This window comes from Nannospalax galili, unplaced genomic scaffold (assembly GCF_000622305.1).
Source record: "Nannospalax galili isolate Female #2095 unplaced genomic scaffold, S.galili_v1.0 scaffold476, whole genome shotgun sequence".
NCBI lineage: Eukaryota > Metazoa > Chordata > Mammalia > Rodentia > Spalacidae > Nannospalax > Nannospalax galili.
The window spans coordinates 153,753-180,507 of NW_008338274.1; positions in this window are offsets into that span (position 1 = coordinate 153,753).

Sequence of the window (26,755 nt, forward strand, 5' to 3'; positions counted from 1 at the left end):
AAGTTCAACTGCTCTAGCTGAAGCAGTCCAGCACTGAACCTCCACTCTGCAGGGCCTTGAGGCCTCAGTGTGAACTACCATGTTCTACAATGTGGCTAGTGCATCCTATGCTCCTGTTACCAACAGCATCTCCTACACTTTCCAACCAACAGTGTATTTCCCAAAATTACTTAGAATTAATAGCAATGTACTATGTCAGAAAGTCTGACACAAATGTAAATATTTACATCCTATATTCACACATTTTGCTTTAGAAATTTATAGAAACACTGAATACGAATTAGAATCAAAGCTCTGGCTTAAGTATTTATAATATTACTGGGAGCACCTCCATTGATAATAATATCACAATTGTTAAGATGGCATTAGAAGTGTTTCAAGTTCAAGCATGGACCTCAGAAATACTGTATTTCAAACTCAGAAAAAATTGTTGGTTGATAGGTATACAATGACTAAACTTATTTGTTTGCACTTGTGTTATATAAATGTAAAACACATTTACAACAGCTTCTTGGTAACAATCTTCTGCTTCATTTGGATCAGCATGTGTTCACATGGATCAATATGTGTTCTTAACCCTGTTTTTTTCTCACCTACCAAAGTAAATTATAGAAGAACTTTCATGGGAAATCCATATAGGAACTCATTTGTATTTGGATGAGTATTTATTTCTACTTCTGTTCCAAAATTTAATCTTTGGAAACAGGGACATTTATGCTAATTATAGTTTTAGTTTAGACAGAAATAATGCTGTGTGCATAGATTATAATTGCATGATGGTGATCTGAAACAGAATTAGTGCAATAAGCTGCTTACAGAAAGAACTGTCTTAGCTTCTTTTCCTGTTGCTGTGATAAGAAATTCTGACAAAAGCAACTTAAGGCAGAAAGGTCTTTCTCTGGCTCACAGTTAAAGTTACAGTCCGCCATAGCAGAGAAGACAAGATAGCAGAAGCTTGCAGCAGCTGGTCGCACCACATTCACAATCAATCAAGAAGCACAGAGTGATGAATGCATGCGTGCTTATACTCAGATGGCTTTCTCTCTACTCTTATCCAGTTCAGGATCCCTACTTAAGAATACATCCCACTCATGGTGGGTGGGTCTTCCCACCTCAGTTAACCTGATCAAAATGATCTCCTACAGGCATGCTCAGATGCTAACCAAACCTAGCTAATTCCTCACAGGTGTGGCCGTGGCCTTGTCTCTTAAGAGCCTGTCAAATTGATATGCTGTCAAAAAACAAAATCTTATAAATTACAAACTCCTGGAAGATAGAGAGTGGCAGACATTTACTATTTATCAAATGCAAGTGGTGCCAAGTATATCATGGAGAAGAAAAGCTGATGAGTGGATTGTCACTTTTCCTATCAGTGAGAAAGTCCAGAGTGCCAGGGAGGCATGAGTAGGATTCTGGCCAGTATTCAAAAGAAAAAGAATGAAGACAAAGGAAATTTTATATATTTTTCTGAGTTAGAAATCAGAAAAACAACCAGGCTACCACGAGGGAAGTTCTCTAAGTGGCTGTGTCAAGGGAGGGGAAGCATAAGTGCATTGTCTTATTAAAGGGATAATTATTCTTCCCATCTCCTTAGCATGTCTTCAGGTGAATCGGCTTTCCTGAGGAGTGGTGTTGTTATGAGTTTGTCTAATCAGAGAAGACACCCAGACACAGAAAATTGCCAAAAGAAAGTCTTTATAGCTGGGCTGGCAACACAGGACATTCAGGTCCCAAGTGCAGGCTCGAACCATTATTAGGATAAGCTTTTATACAGAATAACCACATCCAGGGATGAAAAATTTAAGTTCCAAATCTTAGGGGTGGAAAGCCCCCCTAACAATGTCTGTTCTACAAGAGCAAGCCAAGAAGAAAGTACAGAATCCATAAATCTGCTGTTAGCCAGAGCAAGCAGATGCATGCCAGCCTGTTCTCAAACCCACACCTTGGTGCAGCTGGGCCAAACTTATCCATCTCCACATTTGAGTTAGCTGCCTCTAGCTTTAACTAGGGCTTGCTTATAACATGGCATAGCTATGTCCAGTCTTGAGGTGCCCCACAAAAGTGTTTTGACCAGGTGATTGACAGACCTTGCTGGATTCACTCTTTTTGAGACAGGGTCTCTAGCTGGCCTGGAACTTGCTATATACACCAGGCTGGCCTTGAACTCCGAAATCTGCATGCCTCTGCCTCCTGAGTGCTGGGGCTAAAAGCCTGTACCACCAAGCCTGGCCCTGAATTCACTCTTAAGGGAAGAGACAATAGTATGTAATGAACCAATCTTTGAAGAATATGAGAGTGCCATGTATCTATCCAGAGTCAGAGGTAGATTCAAGTGTGTGTGTGTGTGTGTGTGTGTGTGTGTGTGTGTGCACCTGTGTGTATGTGTGTCATGTGTCTGCAGTGCCCAAGGAGGCCAGAAGAGGGAGTCTTTGGATCCCCTGAAAAGAGTTATGGACAGTTGTTAGCTTCTATGTGGATATTGGGAACTGAACTTGTAACCTCTGGAAGAAACAATAAGTGTTCTTAACTGCTGAGCCATCTCTCCAGCCCAGATCCCATTCTTTTGACAACGAAGAAATAGCTTTTCCTTTAATGGGCTTCAACAAATCCCTGGTATCTCTACATTTTCATATGGTATTTTAGATTCTAAGGAATAGCACCCACATAAAAAGCAGGGCATACAAACCCTGAATTGTGAGGCAGAGACAAATTAATCCTGAGAACTTGCTGGACAGCCAGCTTAGCTAAACTGGTAAGCTTCCAGCTCAGTGAAGGACCCTGCCTCAAGGAAATAAAGCAAAAAGCAATAGAGGAAGACACTTGATGTCCTGCTCTGGCCTCCACATGCACATATACTGGTGCATGCACTTGCATGTTCACATCTATGTAATACGTAATACCCAAAAGATAACTCTTCTGATGACATATTTATTTTAACATTAAAATGAGGCTTTATAGCTAAATAATTGCCAGTAATTCTAACATTTTAGACATTTTGAATGTAGCAGTATGCAATAATCACAGCATTATTATTTGGTAGCAGTCCTGTCATGGAGTCATATACTGTCATAAATAACTTGATCATTGTTGAATCTTGGTGCCCTGGACTTGCATGCAGTTTACATAGAAATGGATATACTTGTCCTTGAAATTTTTAGTCCTTGACAGGAAAGCTTCTGATGATACTAAATTATGATTGACTGCACTATTCTCTCTGTTACAAAAGTCAGAAACGTATAATCCTTGAGCCCTTGTCCCCAGGGTGGTTAAGCACTTTTGCTTTTGAAAACATTTAATTTCCCAAGAGTTTAGAAAATCACAGAAGTATCAGAAATCAAAACTGGGAAAATCCAGGTGGATTAAACCAAAAGCAGTTTCCTTAAGAAAGGAAGGAAACAAATGCTGGAGGCCAAGCCAAAGTGGGGACAGGCTAATTGAAGCGAGTATCAAAGTTCAACAGCCATGTGATGGAGGGTAGACTATCTGAATGGGATGGACTGCATTCTGCAGTAAGGGCTCCCTGATCCCAAGATAAGCACTTAGGGTAGTCACACACCTTTCAGAGGACCACAGGTCTTAGAAGCATCTCAGCTATGGCCAGAGGCATCACTCCATCTTACTGGGAGTCAGAGAGTTCCCAGATATTTGAAGAACTCTTAGTGATGCCCATAATACATTCCTGAATTTGAATAACCACAGTATGGGTCAGGACTCAGATTTGACAGGGGTTTTTTAAATAAAGAAATATGATCATTTTTATACCTAGGTGTTTATATTTCCTAATTTATTTTCAGTTTGTCTTTTCTGGAAAATTCATGTGAATTTCAATGACTGCCATCTAGCAGAAGCAGCTGGCCAATCCCAGTTACACTGGCCAACCTTTAGTAGGACATGAACAAGGAAATCTTCAGATAGCGTCTAGGTTTTAGCTGAAATCAGGAGCAAGGCCATAAGACAAGAATGACATAGAAGAAAGAGACTTCTCCAGAATTTTAAGGACAAGAGGAAGTTGGGAAATGCTTGTCTTAGAAAATGGATTGTAACTTGATACAGGAAACGCTTCATGCCCGGTCACCATAGCCTTCATCAAAACAGTGATGCAAAGAATGCTAAGCGAGATAACTGTGTCACTCTGTTTGTTCAGAAAGGGAATTGGCTTTCTGCGCAACAGCTTTTCCTATCAGGCTCTTCTTGGATTTTCAGTCCTGAGCTTGTGTCTCAAAGTGAAGCTGAATTTACAGGGAGAACTAGCTTTCCCAGTCCTCGAAGCAAAGTCTCTGCTGCTCCTTGCTTTGGTCAAGGAAAACAAAAAAGTTTCTGTCCTGCACTGGGCGTTGGCTTGTTCTTGGGAAGTGGAAATGCGGAGCATGGGGTGACAGCAACTACCTAGGTGAGCAGAAACAGCCTACCACCATCACAGAAAGAGCTCAGCCTGGCCAACCTGCTGAGGTGCCAAGCCCCATCTTTGTTACTTTAGCTGTGTTAGAAATCCTCTATTACAGCCACATACACTTTTTTCTTAACCTGAGGTCTCAGGTATCCCAGGCTGACTTCCAACTCTCTATGTAGCTGAGGATGACCTAGAATTTCTAATCTTACAGCTTGCACTTCCCAAATGCTGGGATTAGAGGCACACATCACTACATTGGTTTTATGCAGTGCTGGGGATAAAACACAGGCACGTTGGGCAAACATTTATTTTCTTTTAAAGGTGATATACAGTAAATAAAATAGTTTAAATCCTCCTTGATTCTTTTCTGCATATTACATGAATATACAATTTGATTTATTGCGTTGAATTGATATGATTCAGTCTCTCAATTTCATTATGTATCATGCAAGTACTAATATTGATATAACTTAAATTCATTCAATTTGTAAATGCATATAATCTGCAGATGAAAGTAATTATTTGAATAAAGGTGAGTATCTAAGAGATAATTATAGTACTTAGCCAGTCATGATGGCTCATGCCTATGTAACCTTGGCAAACAGGAGGCTGAAGCAGGAGGATTATCAAGAGGCAAGGGCAGCTTGATCTGCAGTGTAAAACCTTTCTTCAAAAAAACCCCAAATATGTGTAATACATATATATATATATATAACAATTTCAATGTAGAAATTATCACTATTATAATTATTTCCAGAGATCACTATGTTCAAAAAGGTCTAAGCTGAAGTAATTGTAGGATTACCTACAATGCTGAACTGCTCTGTACAAAACACATTTTTCCGTAAACCTTCCTTGCTTCTCATTTTATGAATAGATTCTCTTTATCAAACTGTAAGGATCTTTGTGGATTTACAGGTCAGTGTCTCACTATGCCTGTATGCCTTTCATTTCAGATTAAAAGTGGATGGAGATTGTGATGGTAGGACATAAAGGAACCTATTACACAGAAGACCTGACCGGGCGGGATTTTCCTGTGTGCTGTTCTATTGCCACCTGCTTCAGGGAGCAGCTGAGGGAGAGTGGAGACTCTGAACATTTGTCGTCTTCAGAATATCTTTCACAACTCGAAAAAGGCTTTATAAAAGCACCCTTTTAAAGGAAGCAGTTTCTTTCTTTAGATTGTGTCCCTAGCAATCTCAGAAGGAATTACCTCCAGACACAGAGAAGACAATGGTCCCCTTTATCCTAATCTGCTTTCCCTCGGAGTTCGAATGCTTGAGCCATTCTGTGCTTTGCAAAGACTTTATTTGCTGAAAGTTCTGAGTCAGCTTCTATTTCTATTGCAGCCAGTGCATGGCCAAAAAGAATTACACAGATGGAATGAGAAAAGAATACCTTCATGGAGTTTTCTTAGAAACATTATTATAGCAATACCTGCCAAGGATAAGAACGGACTCTGGGTCATCAGTATTAGAACTTAAAAGCCATGCCCAGTTTAGCCTCCTGTTACTCCACAATTCTCATGCTTCAGGTTAGGTTATTGTGGAATGTGACTGGTTGAAACAACTGAGGAACTTATGTTGAATAATATGCCCTGGGACCTACATTCCTTTAGTTGGTCTAGTTTATAGAAATGTAGAAATACTAAAGATTAAAGTGTAAAAATGTAAACTAGAACTGTCTGTGACACTGCTTCATTTCTCCATATGGAAAGGTTTTATAGGCATAAAGTTTGAGGTTGTGGGGCAAATACTCAGTAAACACAAATATATGTGTAAAACCACTGGAAACCTGATTGTATAAACCCCTAAGAATAGAGAATATGAAGTGGACATTTGCAGGCATTCGATGTATGTCATATTAAATAAAATCCACTTTTAATTAACTCCGTTATTTAAACTGTATCATCCTCAGGAAATGAGTGAAATAAAATTAGTTTTATTATTAGCATTAGATTTGTTGTTAGTCTTGTTACCTGTAACAGCAAAAATAGGAGGGAGAGGAGGATTACCTAACCAGGCTTCCATAAAAAAAGGCTGGTTTAAAAAGAAACATCATAGAACCATACAGTGGGATGCTATATAGACATTAAAAAAATATTGAACAAAACTAAATGATATGGAAATATATTTTCAAGTACAGAAGCAGATTTTGAAACATCCTACAACATACTGTGAGCTCTTTGTATGGGCTGGGTTATTGTCTTTTTGCCTGAAAAAATACTATTTTCCTCACCAGGTCTAGGTGCCATGTACTAGTAAATGTACTACCATGTTCTCAGTAAATGTCCATTTGAATACATTATTACTGAGATCTGTGATCATTAATATAATAGATTAATTTTTATTTCTTAATTTTAAAAAGTGAGTATATATCGCTTCTCGACCTTTTGGCTAAGATCAGGTGTAAAAAGTGAGTATACATCACTTTCATAAATAGAAGGTAGGTTTGCCATCTGGATAATTACAGAGTTCTCTTATTATTATTTAGAAGATAAGTGACTAACTCAAGTCAGATATGATTTCCAGTGCTTAAAGTGGAAAGGAAATCAGCACAGCAAAACCAAAAGGCCACTAGTGACAAGCGTACTGCAATCTCATGGCCTTTGCATTTACTAAGATCCACATCAGTTCTGGGATCTCTCTGCTTTATACCTGAAGTTGCAGAGATGAAAAACACAAAAAAAGAAAACTGAGCTTTATTTCCTCAGAAAGCTCCTAGACGAGATATTTGAATATTTGACAGTGACTGTCCTCTCTGTTATATTTTTAAAAGTAAAGTCCCATGCAACTGAGGCCATAATCAAGATCTCAGACTCATCAGCTCCAAACTCTCGGGTGCCCTTGCGTACTCATTCTGTCCTCCCTGTCTGCTGCCAGGCATCCCTTCCTTGATGGCTTTTGGTACTTATAGCCTCAGCTTGTCTATTCTAAAGTACATGGAAATGGGATCATGCAACATGCACTACTTTGAATCTGACCTCTCCTTCAAATTTGTTTGCATTGCTCCATATATCGATATCAATCGTCATTGCAATTCACTGCTGTGAAACATTTCATTGTGCACATAGCCATTATTTTTAGTTATTGATTTTCATTTTATGGACTTTTGAGCTGTTTCCATTTCGGGGCAATTGTTAATAACATCTACATAAAAATTTCAATACAGATTTTTGTAGGAATGTTTTCATTTCTTCTGCATAAATACATATATATCTAAAAAATTTTTGTTTAGTGGGATACTATTTTATAAGAAGCACCCAGTTTTCTGGGGTGCACTTAGCACAGACGCTCCAACTGTAGGAGAGTTCCAGTTATTCCACTTTCCTGACAAAGCTTGATACTGTCTTTTTAATTGTACCATTTTATTTTCATTTTTCTGGGAGAGAGTCTTCCCCTGCAGGCCAAGGCTATCTATTGGATCTTGTCGGACTCCTGCCTCAGCCTCCCAAGTGTTGTTGTGACAAGCATGGGCCAGCACACCTGGCAAACTGGCAAATATGGTATTATTCAGGGTGATTCTAATTTATGTCATTTAAATGTGAGTGTATTTTCCTCTTTATTCTGTTAATATGTTGAATTACGTCAGTTGATCTCTGTATTTACTTCATACTCCCTCGTAAAACTCCATTTAGTATTTATTTTCTGTATTATATAATGTCAAATTGCACTTGGCTACAGGTTTTCATATCTTGTTAAAGGCTTTCATATCATTAAACTGGAGCATCTTGTCTAGTTTTCTTTCTTTATATGATAAATCGGGCCTGTTAAATGAGCAGAGATGAGTTCTCTCTTTTACAAGCACTCTCTATTAAAGTAGTACCATTTCACAAGTGAAGCTATTTGGGACTGAGTTGATCTTTATAGTCATTATAAGGCTATGTGGGTGTTCTTTTAATATTTACAAGATCTAGCCAGGCCTTGTGGGGTAGCCTGTAGTCTCAGATACCCAGGACCCTCAGGCAGGAGGTCTGCGAATTCAAGGCCTGCCTAGGCTTTCGAATGGAAGACCAGTGTGAGCACTTGAGAGGCAGAAGCAGCAGGACACTACAACTTTGAGACTAGCTTTTTCTGTACATCTAGGAATACATTGTGAGACCCTTCTCAAGAAAACTAAAGTTCATCCTGGGCAATTTAGTGAGACTTTGTCTCAAAATAAGAAGCAATAAAAGTGTATGGGGGTGGGAGGACTGGGGATCTTGCTAAATAGTAGAGTACTTGCCTCTCTACTCATAAGACCATAGATTCAACCCCTAGTGTCACAAAAATAAAACTAAAAAATAATACATAAGATCTATAATGTTAAATATCTTATATTGCAGCTTGTCTTCTTTTTTAGTTATTAACAAAACTAGAAACATTTCAGCTTCATTGATCTTTTATAAAATTCTTTTTATTTAATTTTTGAGAAATTCATGTAATAAATTTTGATCATATCTGTACCATCATTACAAACCCCACCACCACCAAATTTCCTTTGCTCTAGTATACACATAAAGGCCTATATAGTCAAACTTGTGTCCCCAAATGTCCTTCATCCACTGAAATCTGGTCAACCTACCAAAAGTCTCATCCTCAAATGAGACTGGAGCTCCCCTTCCCAGCAGTCATCTGTTGCCAACAGTGTCTCAGGTAGGGTTGGGGTTTCTTACCCACTTACCCATGTCTAAACCGAGATTTTGTCTAGCTTGAGCTTGCATAGGACTTGTCCATGCTGTCACCTTTGCTGTGAGTTCATATATAAGCAGCTGGCTAGCTGTCTGGAAAACTCTTTCCTTGTGGTCATGTGCCTTGTCTGGTTCTTATAATCTTTCTTCTCCCTCTTCCACAAGGATCCCTGAGCTTTGAGAGGCAGAAGGTTGACACAGGTGCCTCTTTCAGGGGTAAGCACTCTGCAGCCTCTTATCTGCACATTGACCTGATGTAGTTCTCTGAGTTAATCACTATCTGCTGTATAAGAATGCTGCTCTACTGAGAGTTGAGAGATATATCAATCAAAGCAGGTCCCAGATTTGGGGGATCCACAAGGTCCTCTTTATTGATCTTTTGAAAGAACCAGTTTTCTCTAATTGGTATTCTCCATCATGTTTCTATTTTGTATTACTTTCATTTCAGTAGTTACTTTTATTTCTTTATTTGTGTGTATGTTCATTTGTATGGTTTTTGAAACAGGGTGTCCCTATAAACCCAGATGGCCTGGAACTCACTATGTAGACCAGGCTGGCCTCAATCTCACAGAGACCCACCTGCTTCTGCCTGCCAAATGCTAAGATTAAAGGCATGCATCACCATGTGGGGCCTATTTCTTTTTTCTTTTTTCAAGTTTAACTTTTTATACAGGAACAACCTAACTGTGTTTATATCATTTCCACACTTCTTTCTCCCTCCTCCAAATTCTCCACATACTCCACCACCACCTAACCCTCCTCTCTCTGAGAGAGCATATATCCTAATCAGTTCAATTAATATTGTCTTGTGTACATGTATTTAAGGTTGACCACTGGGACTGGGAAACCGATCATTGTCTTGTCCCTGGAGAAAAGTGATCGCCCTCCTTCAGAAGCAACTGGCTGCCTATATCTCTTCATCCAGAGATAAGCCCTCATTAAATTTTCTCCTACTCATGTTGGCATGTTGACTGCTGGGATCTTGCTCAGGTCTTGGGGCAGGCTATGATATTATTGAGAGTTCATCACTGTATCATCCTTGTCATGTCTGGAAGTCATTATCTGACAGCAGTCATCCTGGTCTTTTGGCTCATAAACTCTTTTGCCCATTCTTCCTCAATGTTTCCTAAGCCTTAAGTATAAGGGTTGTGCTGTAGATGTCCCAGTGTAAGATGGCACCACTCCATTACTCGCTGCCTTTTGACCAGTCGTGGATCTCTGTAATAGCCTCCGTCTGATGAAAAAGAAGATAATTCAATGAGAGGTGAGAGTTGTACTGATCTATGGGTATAAGATTATAACACAGTTGAAAACTTCATTAATTTAGGAAAATGGAAGTAGTTGGCTTTTCTCTGTGGTTTATAACATCTCTAAGCTAAGATTATAGTACCAGGTATAAGTTCCTTCCTATTTAGTGGATTTTAAGTCCAATGAGATGGCTGTTGATTACCCCCAAGATATAAGTGTCCCTCCCCCAGGAGCCATAGACTATCATCTAACAAAAACCCCAGTGCCAGGCAAGGGACACATTCAGTTGTTGGTAAAGGGGGTTCAAGTGAACCCCCAAACAACAAGGCTATTGCCATTGCCCTTGATTGCCTCCTAGAACTTGAAGGTAAGAATCTGTTGCTGAAGACATCACACACAGGTCACAGGACTTAGGAATCACGCTGATACTGACCTAGAAGCCTCCTTCCTGAGGGCTAGCTCTCATAGTGTTAGAAAGTGCTTTGTAAGCTGCCAAGGGAGAAAAATTATCCCGCTCTACCTAGCTGCAAAGTCTGTGAACCGCAATCCTGACCATTCCAGCAAGTTACCTTTAGTTCTTGCTTTCACTCTTTTTTTTTTTTTAGCTTAAATTGTTGTTATTCTTACTTCCTTGGGTCACTTCAGACCTTTATGTCTTTTTAATCCACAATTTAAAGTTATTAATTTTCTGCCTTAATTTCTTCACATAATTTTGTAGGTATGTTCATATGTGTGAATGCATACATGTGACATCTATGTGGCTTGTTGTACATATATGTGGGTGTGGAGTGTGTAGAGGCCAGAGGTCAATCTCAAATATTTCTCCTCAGGAGCTGTCTACCTGGTCTTTCAAGACAGAGTCTCTCACTAGTCTTGAGCACCCTGCTGAACAAGTGTGGCTATCAACCATCAAGCCCTGGGGATCTGCCTGTCTCCATGTCCCTAGTATTGGGATTACAAACGCATACCACTGTGCCTGACGTTTTTTATGTGAGTTCAGGGCATTGAACTGGGGTCCTCATGCTTATATGACACTTCATTCAGTGAGCCATCTCTTTTCCTCTTAGCCTGTAACTGTTGATAATGTGTTTATCATTCAGTTCAAAACATTTTGTAACTTTCTATATGTTACTTTTCTGATCCACAATTTATTGAGAATATTGCTTTAATTCAGAAGCATTTTTTTAGATTTTTTTAGATTTTTAAAAATTTGTTTCTTATTTAATACTACTGTGATCTGGCACAGGCTCTGTATTTCAGCCTTTTGAAAACTGTTGACTTTTTTGGTTTGTTTATGGTTCAATAAATGGCCTGTCTTAATTGAGCCAAGTGCACGGATAATAACGTGCTATTTACCTTGTTGAGTAGAATGTCCTGTAAATGTCACTGAGGTCCAGTTGGTCAACAACGTTGTCATTGTTTAAGTTTTCAATGTACTTCCTGATTTCTTTCTTTTGTCTACCTACCCTGACAATGACATAGAAATCAATGCTGAAATCTTCCTCTACTCACGTAGGTTTACATAGTTTCTTCAGATCTCTCTTTATTTCATGCACACTGATGAGCTTATTTTAGGTGTATACATGCTTAAATTTTTTTCTTCATGATGAGAACATTATGAAACATTATTTCCCTTGGATAGTATTTCTTTGTTTGAATTCTGTTTTCTATAATGTTATTAATACAGTTCCTCCATCTTTTCTCTCACTCTGTGAGAAACCTCAAATCCTCTTGCCTCAGCCTCCTGAGTGCTGGGATTATAGGCACACAGTTATGCTTACATTTGAATGAACTGTTTCTTCAGTGTATGTCTCTTATACATAGTTTATAAGTGGTTTTTGCTTTTTTGGTTTGATCTATAAATTCCTGTCTGCTAAGTAGAGTGCTTAGATTTCATTAATTCAGTGGTATTATAAGCATAATTTATTTCAAGACTGTATCTTTCCATGTGTCTTATTACATTTTTCTCTCTGACATTTTGGGATCAATATAGTACTTTTTTTGATGATGTTATGTTCTGGGTATCAAGAGCCCTCACCCCCAATAAAGGCTTTTTTCTTGGTCCTCAATTAAGTGTGCAGACTCAAGCTTTGGGCACATGATTAAATCATGAGGTTCTGACCTCATGAATAGTTCAATCATGAAAAGCTGCAGAATTTATGTCATTGCCAGGAAGCAGAAACTAGGAGGAGGTCCTCCTTGAGGGAAGCATGTTGTGGGATGAACCTGTGAAGGGACATCTTTCCATAGCCCTCCTTGCCTCTGCTTTCCAGCTGCCATGAATTGAGGAGCTTTGTTCCTGCACAAGGAGCTTCATTGGGAAGTTTTAAGTCATTATGGCTCAGCAATTGTAGAAGCAGTGATCATGGACTGAAACCTATGTACCTGTGTAACCATGTAAATTTGTACCTGTGTGACTGTGTGACTGTGTGACTGTGTGCCTGTGTGACTGTGTGACTGTGTGACTATGTTTCTGTGTGACTGTGTGACTATGTGACTGTCTACCTGTGTGACTGTGTGACTGTGTACCTATATGACTGTGTGACTATGTGACTGTCTACCTGTGTGACTGTGTACCTGTGTGACTGTGTACTGTGTGACTGTGTGACTATGAGACAAACTAAATATTTTTTCTATTTCTCCATTTTAAATTATTTTTCCCAGGTATTTGTCATACAGTATCTGAATTGGTACTGCTGAGTAGCTTAGACTCACTAAATATTTCCCATTGTTTACTCTGGAGTGTAGATACAATATATTCCTTTAACTTACCACCATCTGCATTTGAATGATAGTACACCACTTTTTACTAAGAGACTTCTAACAGTCTTTCTTTCCCCCATTTCAAACTTTGTTTTGCCATTGTGAGACATCTTAATTCACATGTACAAACACTGCAACATATTGCTGATTTTCTTTGTAATAGTTTAAAAGAATTTTATAAGTAAGACCATTTCCTGTGCTTGCTGTTTCTGACATTCTCTGCTCCATTATTTCTGCCCTTTCTAGATCCTTCTGACTCAGTTTTCTCCTGGCTACCATCCCTTTTCCTTATATGCCTCACCCTTTTATTGGGTTCTGAATGTTCTTCCCATTACATTGCTGAATGTTTGAGTTTCTTTATTTGCCTTTACAAATAGTGTCTTTGTTTGGACTGCTGGGTGAATTATCTTTTCAAGACTTCTCTTTTATGTTTTCTAAGGATGATCTAGCAGTCTTTAGTCTAAGATTCTACAACTTTAATCTTTGTGCTCTACAACTGAGGTTTAATGCTTTTGTATCTTTGGATGTCCTAAATATTTAGCTAGGTGTCTTTCTTCTGGCCATCTGCAAATTGAAGGTCTATCATCCCTCACTGAGCTTAGTTCTGTCTAACATTGTGGAATGTGTCCACATATGCACAGCTTAATAGCCAACAAAAGAATCAAGAAATCACACACACATAGAGATTTCATGCTTTCTATGAACTCTGTATTGTGAATTTCAGTTACTTTAAAATTCTGAAATTTGAAAGTGTCTCCTCAATACAGGGAGAAATCCAGGTGATATTTGAATTTTCTCTTCTTGAACTGCTCCCAGATAGAAAACTAAATATATCAGTTTTCTGGTACTATTACAAAATGCCTGAAATAGGACATCTTTATATAGAGTTGCTTATTTGGTGACATAAGGACATGGTGCTGTATCAACTTTGCTCTGGTAAGGTCTCCATGGCAATAGCATTATAATGGTGTCAGAGAATGTGAATGAGGGAGATCACGTAGTGGCATAGAAACCTGGAACACAGGACAAGCCAGTCTTATGATTCCCATTGAGTCTCTTACTTAAAGGGCCCACCACCCTCACAGAGTCACACTGGGGGTCCAAGCTTTCAATACATGAAAGCTCCAGGGGCACATTCAGGCTATATCCAAACCAGAATACAAAAGTAACCTTAACTTACTTCACTTGATCTCCTCAGAGACCATCATCCTATACTGCATATGTCCCATGTCCAAAATTTAATATTTTGTGTACTTTATCAAATTTTCATATGGTTTATGGAAAGCAGAGTGAACCAAATATCTGATTCTGTCATGACGGAAGAGGGAGTTTGTTCTCTGCTATGTTTCCCAAGGTAACCTGCTAGGAAGGTAAAGACTCAGCAGGTGTGGCCCTGGGTAGGCCATGGAGACAGTATAAGAAGCATGATATGTAATATGGGTATTCCACAAATTAGGATCAGAAAGTAACTGAGAAGCCATGTGGTACAAAGTTATCATCTTACCAAGGAGAAAACTGCAACTTGGAAGAGGTATGCAATCTGCTCCTTGGCACAGAAATCGTTTCAGAGAAGTATTGCAAATCTTGCTCTGAAACTCAACTACCAAGATCTTCAACAGTCATAACCCTTAGCAAGAAATCACCCTAATTCCAGCCTAAGAAATGCCTGGGGAAACTTTGGTCCATAAAGATATCTATCTGTTTCAAATTTATTTTAGTTCAGGCAGGCCCACCCAATCACTATTTTGAAGAACAGCTTGGTGGCATCCTCTAGAATCCTAGCTGGGATTCTTGTTCTGTTTTTGTTTTGATAAAGGGGTCTGGTGTAGACTCCAGATGACTCACATACCCAGAATGGTCCATGTTGTGCTGACCCTCAATTGACAGTCATTCAGAGTCAGGGCTCAGGGTCTCACCTCCAAAGCCTGAATTTACAGAAACTAGACATTATCAGCAAGATTCTTCCAAAAAAACGTATATTGCAACATTAAAATAGGCCTAATATGATTTACTCTTATCTGCTGCCTAAATAAAAATTCAGCTTTATTTTTCAGCCAATGAATATTTGGGTGATTGATGGCAAGATGATAAAATGGATAAATTCAAATGCAAACTTTGGGAATTTTGTAAACGTAATTGTGCCTTGTGACTTTAATGTTAAAACTTGAAAGACTCATTCACTTGGCTGCCACCCTGTCTATTGCCAAAAGGGAAAGTAGGTAAAGGGTAAGTTTAGGAGGAGTTAAGGGTCCCAGTGTCAGTTCATGGCCTAGGACAGGAACAGTCAAATTGCATTGGAGTAGTTTGATTTGGTTCAAATATATGGGAAAAATAACTTTAAAAAGAGATAAGGTAAAAAGTGAGGCAGAGGAAGCTGTTCATCTTTTCTTTTTTTAATTTAATAACCACATCATTAGAGGAAGAATTTCATTACAGCTCTAACATATTCAATAACAATTTCCAGAGCAAGGATACATCTCTTTCAAAAGTGGCTGTAAATTTTTAGGTTCACAGTTGAATTAGTACAGTTATAAAACATTGAACTCAGTATAGACCCTGTAAGACATAACATTGAATGAGATTTAACCTTTAAAAATAATCTCCATTTCATTTTTAAATATGCTGTGTCCTACAGAAAGACTCATTTTTAATGCTACTAATGCTTAGATGTTTGCACATGTGTCTCTAATCTATGTATCTGATTATTACTAGTCATAGTCAGTTACACTTGGATACTTGGCACCTGAGTATGGATATACAGTCATCAGGTAGATTTCCATGGTAATGTTTATCACCTCTACTAATTAACATGAAGAAAATTTTTATGCTTCCTCCTCAAATATAAGTCATTTTTCTTATTTGTTGATTTTTTTTTCTGTGTATATCATACAAAACATCCGAAACAATCTTATTCATCTATATACCCACTTCACAAATGGCACGCTTCCATAGCCTCCCCCACCCCCATACACACTGGAGCTCATGTACTCTGTCATCCTGTTACTGTCCACTGCGTTGTTGGTGCCCCCAGCCATTCCCCAGTGCTTGTCCAACTACTGAATCTATTCAGCCTATCTAGAGATCCTTGTTTTAGGAAGACAAGCTGTTCCTCATCTAGCAGCAATCAGTTGTCAATATCACTTTAGATAAGATTGGGATCTGCTGTTCATTTTCCAAGTTCTATTCTGGTTACTGTCTGGAAGTCTTCTGGGCCACCCTGGCCAATAACTCAAAGGAAGGTATCTCCTATCTGGCATTGTTTCTTGTTATGTAGCCTTTAGATATACATAGGGACTCTTAAAAATTATATTGACCCCCTTAATCTTTGGTTATACAGTATTTGTTCCTCAGGGGTCACATGGGCTTGGGAGGAGCCCATGGCTCCTTTCTTTTACCAGTTCCACCAAGTCAGAGGTCCTACTCAACCATGGATGGCTTCACTTGGAAGCATGGAGGAAATGTTTCCTCTGTGTTGACCCTCCTCTTTGTAGACTGGACACTGGTTCAAGTCTATCTGGTGGGGTCTCCACAGCCTCCTTGATCAAGAGGACAGGTGACTCACCACAGTTACAGGACATTTTGGGAGATGCTCATAGTACCCTAGAACTCAGTCAACTTAGGAGGGCAAGGCATAAAAACTGTCCTTTATGTCCCTCTGACCAAATTAGTATAGGCCTCAAAGTATGGGTGTTAAACATCCAAGAAGGTTAGTTCCACCAGTCTGGTACTTTTAATTACCATGTGCCATGTAGATAAAGCTTGGGCAAAGATCAAATGTTCTCAGGTAAACCTTGCCTAAAAATATATTCTTTGATCTAGTTGCATGTATAATTTGTCAGTAGTTGTTGGACAAATATGGTCCCTCTGGTTTTTTAAAAACTAGCTAGGCATTATTTATATTTCACATTGTCTCACCCTTCCATTCTGGTTTCCCCCTTTAAGGTGCTCCCATTTTTCCCATAATAATATCCTTCTCCTATGGTCCCACCTCTCTTGAGCTCCTTCTTTCCCTTTATCCCCTAGGTTCCTTGTATAACCTTCCCCACCCCCTTAAAATAACCCCATCTTTATCCATAGCTCCTGTATTAACGCCTGTTTCTTACTGTTCTTCTCTTTCAGATTCTTTCTTTGTTCTTTACCTCCCTAATTCCTTTTCATTATCCTGGTTCCTATAGTTATATCTGAATACATACTCACTTATCAGGATTTGGTGCTAGGATCCACATATGAGGAAGAACATACGTCACTTTTTGTTTTTGTTTTTTTGTTTTTCTGAATCTGTTACTTCATTTAGTATAACAGTTTCTAGTTCATCCATTTACCTGCAAATTTCATAATTTCATCTTTCTTTACTGCAGAGTAAACCTCCATTGTATAAATGAACCACATTTTCATTATCCACTCATCAATTGAGGGACACTTAGGTTGCTTACATCTCTTAGCTATTGTGAAAAGAGCATCAGCAAACATGGATGTACAAGTGTCTGCAATAGGATGAATTCTTTGGGTATATGCCAAGGAGTGGTATAACTGGGTTAAACAGTCGGTCCATTTGTAGTTTTTTAACATTTCTCCACATTGCTTTACATAGCGTTTGAACAAGTTTACAGTCCCACCAGCAGTGAATGAGCGTTCCCCTTTCTCTACATCCTCTCCAACATTTGTATCATTTGTTCTCTGGATCTTAGCCAGTCTGACTGGGGTAAGATGAAATCTTAAAGTGCTTTTAATTTGCTTTTCCCTAATTACTAATGATGTTGAACACATTTTAAGATGTTTCTTAGCCATCTTTATTTCTTCTTTTTGAGAACTCTCTATTCAGTTCCTTAGCCCATCTTTTAATTGGGTCATTCGGTTTCTTGATTCTTTGTTTTTCGATTTCATTATATATTCTAGATGTCAAACCTCTGTAAGTTGTGTTGCTGGTGAAGATTTTCTCCCATCCTGTGGGTTTTCTCTTCACTTCCTTTGTTGCGTCTTTTGATATACAGAAACTTTTTAGTTTAATTAGGTCCCATTTATTGATTCTTGACCTTGTTTCCTGGGCAATTGATGTCCAGTTTAGAAAATCCTTTCCTACACCTATATTTTGTAGGTTATTGCCAATTTTTTCTTCTAATGCTATTAGAGTTTCAGGCTTCACATTGAGGTCTTTGATCCATTTGGAGTTGACTTTTGTGCAAAGTGAAAGATAGGTGTTTAGTCTCATTCTTCTACAAGTGGAGATCCAGTTTTGCCAGCACCATTTTCTGAACATGCTGTCTTTCCTCCAGTGAATGTTCTTGGCCCCTTTGTCAAATATCAGGTGGCTGAAATTGCATGTACTCATATTTGGGTCTTCAATTTTGTTCCATTGATCTATGGGTCTATTTTTGCTAGTACCTTGTTTATTTTATGACTATAGCTCTGTAATAGTTTAGTATCTGGTATAGTAATCCCCCCAGCATTGCTCTTAGTGTTCAGTGTTACTTTGGGTATCTGAGGTCTTTTGTGCTTGCATATAAATCTTAGGATTTTTTTTCCAATTCTGTGGAAAATGTCATGGGAATTTTGATTGGCATTGCATTGAATCTATAAATGGCTTTTGGTAGGATGGAAATTTTCACAACATTAATTTTTGAAAAACAGAATTGGGATCTTTCTGGACTCTTACTGCTAGCCATCAATGGTAGTGCTTAGTCAGTTTCAAATTCCTTTGCATTCAGAATCTGTGACCTGAACTAGATTCAACTTTCAAACTTCCAGTCCTGGCCTTTTTCTCCCCTTCACATCTATGATAGTTGTATCTCCTGATCTTTGTTTGTCTCTATCTGTAATCCAGTCTCCCCATCGCTGCTATTAAGTTAACTAGTCAATCAATGCTCAAAAACCCTGTGAGTTCCCATTGTATGTAAGATAATATCTAAATTCCATGTAAGTCCTTCAGATTCTATCTCAAATCAGCAGTATGTCCCATGCCCCAGCTTTGAACAGCCTTTTCCTAAAGTAGTGTTCCAAGTCCTTTGCTCTGCCCTTTGTGCCCCTCTCCATGAAGCCTGTTCTGTTTCATAAGGGTCAATGTTTTCAAGATCTTTAGGATCCACAATTCCTCAGTGAAACTTGCCACAGCTTCCCAAACAAAAACACTGTTTCTTGGAACTCAATAACTCCTGGACCATGAGAAGAGTATTTGCCCTGAACCAGTGATCAGTGGGCCTGTCCACAGTCTATGTATTTTTTTGTCTCTGTAACCCAGAACATAAGAAATAACCAATAAAGCCAGGCGTGGTGGCACACACCTTTAATCCCAGCACTAAGGAGGCAGAAGCAGGCAGATATTTGTGAGTTCAAGGTCAGCTTGGTCTACATAGTGAGTTCCAGGACAGCTGGGGCTACAGGGAGACCCTGTCTCAAAAAGAAATAACCAATAAAGCCAGGCGTGGTGGCATGCGCCTTTAATCCCAGCACTAAGGAGGCAGAAGCAGGCAGATATTTGTGAGTTCAAGGTCAGCTTGGTCTACATAGTGAGTTCCAGGACAGCTGGGGCTACAGGGAGACCCTGTCTCAAAAAGAAATAACCAATAAATAACCCAGAAATAACCAATAAAGTCTGTTTAAATTAAATTATCAAGGTATATGTAATTAAGGCAGGTTATAGTCTAAAATGGATATGATTGAGGCCCAGAACCATAGACATATATCAGACTACAGAGTAATTGTAAGCGTGCTTTGGTGAGGTAGTTAATCAGAGACTTGTGCAGGTAAGATCTAGTGTGTGTGGAGTTGGTTCTTTTCCTTAACTAAAGTTATTATGAACTGCTGTACTGAGCAGCTAATCCAAGAAAGAGAAACAAATTTCAACTCTCATGCTTAGTTAATGCTTGGTAGAGGACATATAGTCTCCACATCAGAGCCTCTGAGCCTATGAACACAGAACAAAATTCTGTGACAGGAAAATGTCAGGTTGAACCATAGCTCATACTTCAACAGTAATAAGAGAGTTTATTCTGGAGTCATGAATGACCATGGCCCAGGAACATGGATTCAAATTGCCCCAAATGCTATGTTGCAATATGGTACCAGTTTCATGAAGTATTTATAGCTATAGAATAAAAGAAAGTCATGAATCAAAGCACTTACAAAATACAGTAGTAGAAACATTAGGGAGACTAGTAATAGCAATGAGGGAAATCATTGCTGTAGACTTCAGACACTAGCTGGTGACATGCATAGCTTTTGAACTGGTGGAAGCTAGTGGCCTATTAACATATCCCCATGGTTTCGGGTGACAGCCACAAGGATGTTAGGTCAGACACAGAGGTGGGCAATGAATGGCTATTAATGGAGCTAAAGATAACCCAGGAGGGGCTGGAGAGACGGCTCAGCAATAAAGAGCAGTGGCTGCTCTAGCAGAGGACTTGAGTTTGGTTCCCAGTACCCACATTGTGGCTAACAACTGTCTGTAAATCCAGTTCCATGGGCTTCAACACCTTCTTATGACATTGCATGCCATGGGTGTGCTTACATGCTTTCAGACAATACACTCATACACATAAAATAAAAATAACAAAATATTTTTTAAAGAAATATAACCCAGGATAAATTGGCTCTGGATCTGCAACATTCCAGCCCTCCACATCTGTGGAGATTCCATGCTGTGTTACAGTTCATTCCTGAATAAAACAGCCTGACTCTTAAATTTAGGGTTTTTAAAAATATTTTACTTATTATTATTATTGTTTTTTATTTTATGTGTATGAGTGTATTGCCTGCACGTATGTGAGTGCACCTGTGTGGTGCAATGCCACAGAGGTCAGAAAAGATTTTGGGATTCCCCTGGAACTGGAGTAAAGGGCGATTTGTAGCTGCCATGTGGGTATTGGGAATCAAACCCAGGTCCTCTGTAAGAGTAGTCAGTGCTCTTAACCACTAAGCCAAGTCTCCAGTCCTTAAATTTAGTTTTTAAGAGTGGGATCAAACTCAGAGGATACCAGTTTCCCCAGATGTCACTTGGAACTGTCCTGTGGAACTGTGGTGCTGGAAATATGTTCTGGAACTATCTTTTGTAGTCAAGCCTCACCCACAATTTTATTCAAAAACATTTTTCTGCTTCAAATGGGGAAGTACAAGCTAGAACCCACCTTTATCAGACCATCTTGCCTTTCCATCCTTAGTTCTCATACACACAGTGTCAAGATCCTTTCTCAATGCTGCAGTCCTTTCTCAGTCCTTTCTCTGATGCGCATGCTGCCTTTCAGCACTTTGATATGTTAATTCTCAAGCATAACCACATTTAGTCATTATCTTTTCTGGGTGAAATAGCAAACTGAGGCTCCCAGGAAACAAGATCAGGTGCTTAGGTCATAAGAGCATGTGGTTCAGTGATTTTTACCAAGATTAATTAAAAGTTATTATTCCAGATTATGTCCATTTTATGTTATTCTTAGAAGAATGGAGAGGGGAAATGCTAGTAACCAGCCACTAATGACTAGTCTGTGTGTTCCTATATGGCCCCATTCTCTTTCTCTTTCTCTCTCTTTGTTGGTTTTGTAAGACAAAGTCTCATCCTATAGCCCCCAGGGGACTTACAAGTCTCTGTCTCAGCCCCTGATGTGCTGAGGTTATGGGCTTGTGCCAGTAAGTCTGGTTCTACCAATATCCATTTTTATCACATTTTAAAGAATGCATACAAACATACATGCGCAAATCTCCCATATATAACTGTTAGATGTAAGGATTTGTCACATTTTCATAACTTTATGCTGTAAGTTAATCAAGCCTCTTCTAAATCTGTCTTTGGGGGGAATATGGAAGCCTATGTTGCCATTCAGACATGAGTTCTTGCACACCTGAAGGCCAGTGTTATATTTATCTACTGGTTTTGATATGCATCCCTTCATCCTATGCTGAGCAAGGCACTACATTAGGTTTCTCTCTCTAAAATGAATTGTCTCCATTACTCTAAACACTTCATAAATTATTTCTGTTGCATTAATCACTATCTGGTGATCTTATCGCCCTGATATAGCCCTCTGGAGTTATAAAACTCATACACAGGCAATATTTGGGGTTATTACTTAAATGTAATAAAAAATGATAATGGGAAGAAATCCACATGAAGTCTAAGAAGTATCAATAAGAACCTACTAAGCAGAAACCAAAGAGGAAGCTCTCTCAGATCCTCTGACTATAGTTGTGCCAGCTTGCGACACATGACCAGCACTGCAACAGAGAAGGCAGCTCTTGGTGCAATCTGTGCTTTGTGATATCCAGTCCATGGCGAAGAGCTCTTAATTTCTTTTGACTAACACCATTTCTTACAACACCACACTGTAGATCTGAGACTCTGCTACTCTGTTAGTATTGCCTCTTCTTTGGTCCTGGAAGGCCTAATAAATGTACTCTCAGCATGAATCCACTGTGTAGAAACAATAGACATTCTAATGCTGTATTTAGCATGAAAAATGTGTCGACACCTCCTAAAAATAAAATAAAAATCCTAGTTACGTCAATCTCTGTCCCTCTTCTTATAGCAAAGATCCAAAGAACAATGTAAGCTCACTTTGTTGTTTCCCTCTACTCCCTCAGCCAGGACTTCCCATCACTCTGAAGACCTTGCTTTCTTTAAAGCCTTCAATTGCCTTTTCATTGGTTGGCCCAAATAATATCCTTTAACCATGATCTTTGCAACAGAAATGTTAATGCTCTCCCTTCGGAGATTTCCAATTGCCTCTAACTATATCCCACCCACCTAGAAACGTGAAAATGCAAAGCACTCAAATCAGTCCCTGGTAACTCCTCTCTACTAGCTCTTCTGTGGATTGGTTTCTAATCTGTGCCACTAAATTCTTTGGCATGATTTATGAAAACTACACTCATACCAGTTGGTTTGTGAGTAACAGAATATTCCCAGAATTTGGCAAAATAGATTTGAATTACCCAGAAGCAAAACAACCAACTTCAAACATGATGTCAGTCATCTCTTGTTGCAGGAGCTCTTCAGTCTCCATATCATTTGTTCAATCCACTTGGTAAAGGTATCAGAATGTAGGCCAAGGGGCTCCTCTCGCTTCTCCTCTGAGCTCTGCCTTTTATCCCATTCTTAAGATTCATTCATTCCTGTCTATCCCTGATGGATATGATGCTAGTTAGGTTTTCATCACTGTAACAAGTACCAAAGATAAATCTAATTAAAAATAAACAGCTTGGGACAGTGAGATGGCTCAGCAGTTAAGACACTTGCCACCAAGCTTAATAACCTGAGTCCCTGGGTCCAACATGATGGAAGGAGAGGACCAACTCCTTACAGGTTGTCCTCAGTGGCACCACATGCATGCCCACAGGACACATGCATGTGCAGCACACACATGTAAATAAATAAATCTAAAACAACCAGAAAGGTTTATTTTGGCTTAAGGTTTTGGAAGTTTCAGTCCCTGTCTGAACGGCCCGGTTACTTTGGGCCTTTGCTGGCGTGCTGTGTACTGTACTATTGTTGGAGCACATGGCTGAGAGGGCCCATCTGCTTCATGACTAGGGATGAGAGAAAGAGGGAGGGACTGGAGCTATTCAGTCTCCTTTAAGGACACACACACACACACACACACACACACACACCTCACACTTCTCTAGGCCCCCCACTCCTTTGAGGTTCCACCTCATAGCACCAGGCTGCAGGCCTTTGGGGAGCATTCTAGGTTCTATAGTACAGCAGATAGAAAATTCTCTTTCCATTTGGTTGAGTCATTCAGCACTTTCCAAGCCTTACTTGCAAACTCATGCAGGCCATGGTTATCAGGACCAAAGGCAGGCAAGGCCTGTTAATCCAAGTAAGCCATGTTTCTAAGACAAGGGGTGCTTTCCATGTGTTTTATCCACCATATCTTGACCTCCACATGTTCTAGTCAGCTTTTGATCACTGTGACAGAACACTGACCAATAACAACTTGGGAAGAAAGGGTTTATTTGGCTCACATCTCCCAGGTCACAGTTCACCACTGACAGAACCCAAGGTAGGAACTCAGGGCATGAACATAGCAGCGGGTGTTGAAGCTTCATATCAGCATCAGCAATGTCAGACTTGACTTAGAAGAGAAAGCATGGCTATCCCATTTTGGAACTCGGCTGACCCTTCCATCAACTCAGTATTGTTAACATCAAGTCCAAAGAAATACTGCACAAATTGAAAAGTAGCCCTACATCTGCCACTGTCAACAAAGCATCTTTCAAATCTTTCTAGTGATTCCTGAAGTCACTGTATAATTCTTACAATTTCAATTAAGATATGTACCAATACAGATTCATGATAAAAAGTATGTACAATCTGTTTTGGTTTGTGTTATAGAAAGTTTCAGCTTCAATATAAATTCTCAAATCTTTCCTAGCCAGGTATAAATAAACTTTATTTTTCCTTGGCACTTCAAAATTAGCTCATTTATATCCAGTATGATGTCAGTGAGAAAATGCAAATTTTGGGTTTGGATTTGATCATGTGGAAAACATGGTGATATGTGTGGCTGACTAATTGGCCTGTGGTTTGTTCACTGAAGCTGTGTGAAATAGTTTTCTGATAACCAACTTTATTCTTTTGGTAAAATCACTTCGTATAACTATCCCAACATGTAAAACACCATGTACTGGAGAGTTCATGTTGGCCACATGTATCATTTCTTGCTCTGCAGTTTTTGTGCACTGAGGTATCATATGATATATTTACCTGAATAATTTATATCTTGAACACAAGTTACGGTGATATCTGTGTAAATAAAAACTGATAAAATACTTTATTGCAAAATTTATTAAATCATTTTTCTAACTTGCTTATTTGCCCCTTAAGCCTCTTAACTATGAGCTATGTTAGGCTTGACTGAGACTCTCTTTTGACTAAAGTCTTGTTCAGGTTCCTCTGAATCTGCAGGGTGGTTGTGCTCCCCTTATGTCCTTGTAGAACTCCCTTGAAATGCCACTAAATCTGTTTGGTGAAAAATCCAGACCCTGTGCATCTGATTATATCAATACCCTATCACCCTAGACTGTCTTCCGCAATCATTCCATCAAGCAAGTTTGTAAGTAAGGTGCTTATCTTTACTGTTGTGTCTTAGTAATTTTCTATCCAATGTCTGTACCCTGCTCCTTGATTATAAATTCTCATGTGTCTTTGTTGGAACCAAAGCTGAAACCAGTTTCTATCTCTCTTACTACAAGAGCCTGTTTCTCCATGTTTTTGAATATCATGTTACATCTTTAATAAGTATTGGATAACTTTTTTCTTTAACAGGCTGCATGGGCACCATCATCTTTTGTCCTATATTTCTAATGCCTGGCATAGTACACTGCACAGAATGGGTTCTCTGGTAGCATTTGGTGACTAAATAGTCACTCAGGTACCTTTTCCCTCCCATTCATTATCTTGCTGACACATCACTACAGCAGCTTTCCAATAGATGCTTGACATATGGCACATGGGGAAGGAAGCTTAGTGAGGCTATAAAATCAATTTTGCAACCTTTATTTCCTCATTGAGTATCACAAAAGTTTGAGAGGTCAAGTAATCAGAGCACTCCATGGAAAGATCAGAAAAGGGCCACCTTTAATTGAAGCTTTTCTAAGTTTATTGTGAAAAGCACTCCACAAGATAAAAACAATAGGTTGTTGTCCTAGTTTGTTTCTTCATTGCTGTGACAAAATACTCTGACCAATACCAACTTGGGGAGGAAAGGGTTTATTCAGCTTACATCTCCCAGGTCGCAGTTCATCAGGGAGCCCAAGGTAGGAACTCAGGGCAGGAACCTGGAGGCAGGAGCTGGAGCACAGGCCATGGAGGAATACTGCTTACTGGCTTGCTCCCTTGGCCCCTGCTCAGTCTGCTTTCTTATGCAACACAGGCCCACCTGCCCAGGGGTGGCACCACCCACAGTGGGCTGGGCCTTCCCACATCACTCATCAAGAAGATGCCCTTCAGACATGGCCACAGGCCAGTCCAATAGAGGCAATTCCCCAACTGAGGCTCCCTCAACCCAGGTGTGTCAAGTTGACGCTAAAGCTATCCATCACAGTTGTTTTTACTTTTCTGGTCATGATTAGAGGCATTTTGAATGGTCAATCCCTGCCTTTGCTGTAACCCTTGGTAAGCTACTTCATCTCTGTAAACCTCAGTTTGCTCAAGGGAAATTACCAAAAATACTATTTGTCATCTCCTGAGGTCATTGTGGACATCAAGAATTATAGAAAAGTTTAGGGCAAGGCTGCCAAAGCAAGACCCTAATGTACCTTAGCAATTTCTATTATGATCATGGAAAATTAAGAAAACTGCGTTAGCCAGTATACCTGTAAGAATCAGAAATAGTTTTTCATTAATGTGAATGAATAAAAGGAGGCTGTGGGGCTGGGGAGATGGCTCAGTCTGCAAAGTGTTTGCTGAGATCAGATCTCCAGCACCCATACAAAAGCCAGGACTGTTGGTCCAACTCTTCACCCCCCAGCACTGGGGTGCAGAGCTGGGTGGGTTCCTGAAGCCTACTTGCCGGCCAGTCTAGCCAAATGAATGAGCTCCAGATACAGTGACAGACTACCTCAAAATATCAAGTGGAAAGAGATTGAGGATGACACCCAATGTCGATCTCTGGCCTCCACACATATGCACACTGCACATGTTACCCACCTAGACATACATAGAATACACAGGCACACACACACACACACACACA